The following is a 6,120-nucleotide window of genomic DNA, read 5'->3' on the forward strand; positions in this document are numbered from 1 at the left end:
TATCTTCTTGACTACTTTGTCAAATATTAATTGAGCATAGTGGTTGGGTTGATTTCTAGGTTCTCTATTCTATTCCATTGGTCTATATATGTGTTCTTGTGCCAGTACAAGGCAGTTTTGAGAACCGTGACTTGGTATCTGGTATTAAGATCCCTCCTACTTTGTTCTTCTTTCTCAGGTTTGCTATAGCTATTTGGGGTCTTTTTTTTATTCCAGATGAATTTTTGCAGAGGTCATTTTAGGTCTGTGAAATATGCCACTGGTATTTTAATGGGGAGTGCATTGAATTTATAGATTGCTTTGGGTAGTATGGACATTTTAATGATGTTGATTCTACCAACACATCGACACTGTATGTTCTTCCATCTGTTTATATCTTCCTCTATCTCTTTTTTCAGTGTTCTATAGTTTTCTGAGTACATATCTTTTACCTCCTTAGTTAAGTTTCTTCCTAGGTATCTTAATTTTTTTGGTGCAATGGTAAATGGGATTGGTTTTTAAATCTCTCTTTCTGTAAGTTCACTATTGGTGTATAAAAATGCCATAGATTTCTGGGTGTTAATTTTGTATCCTGCTACATTGCCAAATTCATTTATTAAGTCTAATAATTTTTTGATGGAGTCTTTAGGGTTTTCTATGTACAGTATCATGTCATCTGCAGATAAGGACAGTTTTCCTTCTTTTCCAATTCAGATGCTTTTTATTTCTTCTTCTTGTCTAATTGCTATGGCTAACACTTCCAGTACTATGTTGAACAGGAATGGTGACAGTGATCATCCCTGTCCATTCCTGTTGTTAGGTGAAATGGTTTTACTTTTTGCCCATTGAGTATGATGTTGGTTGTAGGTTTGTTGTATAAGGCTTTTATTATATTGAGGTATGATCCCTCTAGTCCCATTTTGCTGAGGTTTTTTTTTATCAAGAAATGGTGCTGGATTTTGTCATATGCTTTTTCTGCATCAATTTATATGACTGTGATTTTTATCTCTCAACTAAAGGCCCAGTGCACAGCTGAGGGGGGTGTCCCTCAGCCCAGCTTGCACCCTCTCCAATCTGGGACACCTCGTGGGTTGTCCGACTGCCCGTTTAGGCCCGATCCTGAGGATCGGGCCTAAACGGGCAGTTGGACATCCCTCTCAAAATCTGGGATTGCTGGCTCCCAATCGCTCGCCTGCTTGCCTTCCTCATTGCCCCCAACCGCTTCTGCCTGCCTACCTGATCACCCCCTAACCACTCCCCTGCCAGCGTGATAAATGCCTAACTGCTCCCTGCTGGCCCGATCACCCCCAACTGCCCTCCCCTGCAGGCCTGGTCCCTCCCAAATGCCCTCCTTCCCCTGAAGGTCCAGTAGCTTCCAACTTCCCTCCCCTGTGGGCCTGATTGCTCTCAACTGCCATCCCCTACAGGCCTGGTCACTTCTAACTGCCCTCCCCTGCTGGCCATCTTGTGATGGCCATCCTGTGCCCACATGGGGATGGCCATATTTTGACCACATGGGGTGGCCATCTTGTGCCCACATGGGGGTAGCCATCTTGTGTGAGGGCATAACGGTCAATTTGCATATTACCTTTTTATTATATAGGATTTGTTTATATGATGTATCATGTCTATTCATTTGCAGATATTGTACCATCCTTGTATCCCTGGGATAAATCCTACTTGGTCATGGTGTATGATCTTTCTAATGTAATGTTGAATCTGATTTGCTAGTATTTTTTTGAAGATTTTGGCATCTATGTTCATGAGGGATATTGGCCTGTAATTCTCTTTCTTTGTGTTTTCTTTATCTGGTTTTGGTATTAGGATAATGCTGGCTTCATAGAATGAACTTGGAGGTGTTCCTTTCTCTTGAATTTTTTAGAATAGTCTGAGGATAGATTTTAGTTCTTCTTTGAATGTTTGGTAAAACTCCCCTGTGAAACCATCTAGACCCAGGCTTTTGTTTGCTGGAAGCTTTTTGATGACTTCTTCAATTTCCTCCATAGTTATCGGCCTATTGATGTTTTTAGACTCTTCCTAATTGAGTTTTGAAGGTTGTATTTTTTAGGAATATGTTCATTTCCTGTAGGTTGTCTAGTTTGTTGGAATAGTATTTTTTAACAATCCTTTGTATTTCTGTGGGGTCTGTTGTTATTTCGCCTCTTTCATTTCTGATTTTGTTTATTTGGGTCCTCTCTCTTTGCTTCTTGGTGAGCCTGGCTAGAGCTTCATCAATCTTGTTTATCCTTTCAAAGTGCCACCTCTTGGTTTCATTGATATTTTGTATTTTTTTTGGTCTTTATGTCACTTATTTCTGCTCTGATCTTTATTATCTCCTTGCTTCTTCTCACTCTGTGTTTTTCTTGTTGCTCTCTTTCTAATTCTTTAAGTTGTAGGGTTAGATGATTTATTACCATTTTTTATATGTTTTTTTTTATAGGTAGGTCTATAGAGCTATAAACTTCCCTCTCACTACTGTTTTCACTGTGTCCCATAGATTTTGGATTGTTGTGTTTTCATTGTCATTCATTTCCAGGATGTTTTTAATTTTTTTCTTTGGTCTCTTTGGTAACCCAATCATTGTTTAATAGCATGCTATTCAGCTTCCAAATGTTTGTATTTTTTATTGTTTTATTGTAGTTTATTTCTAATATTAATGCCAATGTGGTCTGAGAAGATGCTTGAAATGATTTCAATCTTCTTGAATTTGGAGAGACTTTGCCTGTGACCCCATATGTGGTCTATCTTTGAAAATGTTCCATGTGCACTTGAGAAGAACATATATTCTGTGGCTTTGGGGGGAAATGTTCTGAAGATATCAATGAAGTCCATCTGATCTTGCAAGTCATTTAGGATTGCTGTTTCTTTGCTGCTATTTTGTCTAGAGGAGGGTGTTAATGTCCCCTACTATGATTGTCTTGTTGTTGATCTCTCCCATGATATCTTCCAGGAGTTTTGTTATGTATTTGGTTGGTCCTGCATTGGGTGCATATGTTTATCAGGGTTATATCCTCTTGTTTTATCGATCCCTTTAGTATTATGAAGTGGCCTTCCTTGCCTCTTTTTATGGCCTTCACTTTGAGGTCTACTTTGTCAGATATAAGTATTGCTACCTCAGCTTTTTTTTTTATTTCCGTTTGCCTGAAAGGTATTTTTCCATCCCTTCACTTTCTGTCTGTGAGTTTATTGTTCTGAGGTGGCTCTCTTTTAGACAGCATTATATGGGTCATGTTTTTTATCCGTTCAGCCACTCAATGTCTTTTGATTGGAGCATTTAGTCTGTTTACATTTAAAGTTATTATTGATAGGTACTTGTTTGTACCCATTTTTATTTTTATTTTTTATTTTAAATATATTTTATTGATTTTTTACAGAGAGGAAGGGAGAGAGATAGAGAGTTAGAAACATCGATGAGAGAGAAACATCGATCAGCTGCCTCCTGCACATCTCCTACGGGGGATGTGCCCCCAACCCAGGTACATGCCCTTGACCGGAATCGAACCTGGGACCTTTTAGTCCGCAAGCCGATGCTCTATCCACTGAGCAAAACCGGTTTTGGCCCATTTTTATTTTTTGTGCCTGTGTTCCTTTTTCCCTTTTTATTTCCACTTTTTTACAGCACTCCCTTTAACATTACTTGCATTGCTAGCTTTGTAGTGATAAACTTCCTTAGCCTTTTTATGTCTGTGAAGCTCCTTATTTCCCCTTCAATTTTGAATGATAGCCTTGCTGGATAGAGTATTCTTGGAGTTAGTCCCTTGCTTTGCATCACTTTGTAAATTTCCTTCCATTCCTTTCTGGCCTGATGTGTTTCTGTTCAGAAATCATTTGATAATCTAATGGGAGATCCCTTGTACGTAACTTTCTGTCTCTCTCTTGCAGCCTTTAAGATTCTCTCTTTGTGCTGAACGTTTGCCATCAAAATTGCGAGGTGTTTTGTTGTTGATCTTTTCTAGTTTATCTTGTTTGGGACTCTCTGTTCTTGTGTGACTTTTTTCTTTCCCACATCAGGGATCTTTTCTGACATTATTTCTTCAAATAGGTGTTATAACCCTTGTTCATCTTCCTGTCAGTCTGGCACCCCTATTATTCATATGTTGCTTCGTCATGTTGTCCCAAAGCTCCCTTAGGCTCTCCTCCTGTCTTTTAATATTTTCTCTAATTGCAGTTAAGAGTGGGTGTTTTGTTTCCCTGTCTTCTAATTCGCTAATTAGGTTCTCTGCTGCTCCTAGTCTACTGTTGAAACTTTCCATTGTATTTTTTATTGCAGCTATATCACTCTTATTTCTTCTTGATTCTTACATAAGTTGCTGATTTTTTTCATCTATCTGGTTTATGAACTGTATGACCCTGATTCTGAATTCTTTTTCTGACATATTGCATGCCTCAATTTCACTTAGCTGCTTTTCTGGCATTCCTCCTTTTCTTTCCTTTGGGGGTTTCTTTGTCTCCCCATTTTTGCTCTCACTGAAGGATCTAGGTTTCGAGTCGTGTGGGGGTTGCTCCTCGGACGGCGGCTCCTCTTTGGGAGTCAGCAGCTCCTCGAATGGTGGCTGCTCCTCAGGCTGTTGCAGCAGTGGCTGTTCCTCAGTTGGCAGTGATTCCTCTGGTGGGCACTGTTCTCAGCAGTGGTGGCTCCTCTGGCTTGTGGGGAAGGCTTCTCGCACAGCTGCTGCTCCTTGGATGTGGGCAGGCTGCTCACGAGGATGCTGCTCCTCAGACAGGGGAAGGCTGAATTCAGCTGCTATTACTCAGATGGGGGTGGTCTTCTCATGCAGCTCCTGCTCCTCAGAGAGGGGCAGGTTGCTCACAGGGCTACTGCTTCTCATATGGAGGTGGGCTTCTCATGTGGCTGCTGCTCCTTGGATAGGGGCAGGCTGCTGCTACTTGGACAGGGGCTGGTGTAAGTTGGTGATCTAGTTTCATTTTTTTGCATGTAACTGACCAAATTTCCCAGCACCATTTATTGAAGAGACTATCTTAACTCTATTGTATTCGCTTGCCTCCTTTGTCAAATATTAATTGAGCATAATGGCTTGGGGCAATTTCTGGGTTCTCTCTTCTGTTCCATTGGTCTATATGTCTGTTCTTGTGCCAGTATGAGGCAGTTTTGAGAACCGTGGCTTGGTAATATAGCTTGATATCTGGTATTGTGATCCCTCCAACTTTGTTCTTCTTTCTCAGGATTGCTGTGACTATTTGGGGTCTTTTTTTATTCCAGATGAATTTTTGGAGAGTTTGTTATAGTACTTTGAAATATGCCATTGGTATTTTAAAGGGGATTGCATTGAATCTATAGATTTATTTGGGTAGTATGTACATTTTAATGATATTGATTCCACTAAACCATGAACATGGTATGTTCTTCCATTTGTTTATGTTTTCCTCTATCTCTTTTTTTTCCCAGTGTCCTATAGTTTTCTGAGTATAGGTCTTTTACTTCCTTAGTTAAGGTTATTCCTAAGTATCTTATTTTTTTTTTGGTGCAATGGTAAATGGGATTTTTATTTAAATCTCTTTCTGTAAGTTCATTTTTGGTGTATAAAAATGCCATAGATTTCTTGGCATTAATTTTGTATCCTGCTACATTGCCAAATTCATTTATTAAGTCTAATAAGTTTTTGATGGAGTCTTTAGGGTTTTCTGTGTACAGTACCATGTCATCTGTGAATAATGACAGTTTTACATCTTCTTTTCCAATTCGGATGCTTTTTATTTCTTCTTCTTGTCTAATTGCTATGGCTAACACTTCCAGTACTATGTTGAACAGGAATGGTGACAGTGATCATCCCTGTCTCATTCTTGTTGTTAGGTGAAATGATTTTAGTTTTTGCCTATTCAATATGATGTTGGCTGTAGGTTTGTTGTATAAGGCTTTTATTATGTTGAGGTATGATCCCTTTGTTCCCATTTTGGTGAGGGTTTTTATCAAGAAATGGTGTTGGATTTTGTCAAATGCTTTTTCTGCATCAATTTATATGACTATGTGATTTTTATCTCTCAATTTGTTTATGTGATGTATCACATTTATTGATTTGCGGATATTATACCATCCGTGCATCCCCAGGATAAATCCTACTTGGTCATGGTGTATGATCTTTCTGATGTAATGCTGAATCCTATTTGCTAGGATTTTGTTGA

The sequence above is a fragment of the Myotis brandtii genome, unplaced genomic scaffold, assembly GCF_000412655.1.
Source record: "Myotis brandtii unplaced genomic scaffold, ASM41265v1 scaffold128, whole genome shotgun sequence".
NCBI classification, from domain to species: domain Eukaryota; kingdom Metazoa; phylum Chordata; class Mammalia; order Chiroptera; family Vespertilionidae; genus Myotis; species Myotis brandtii.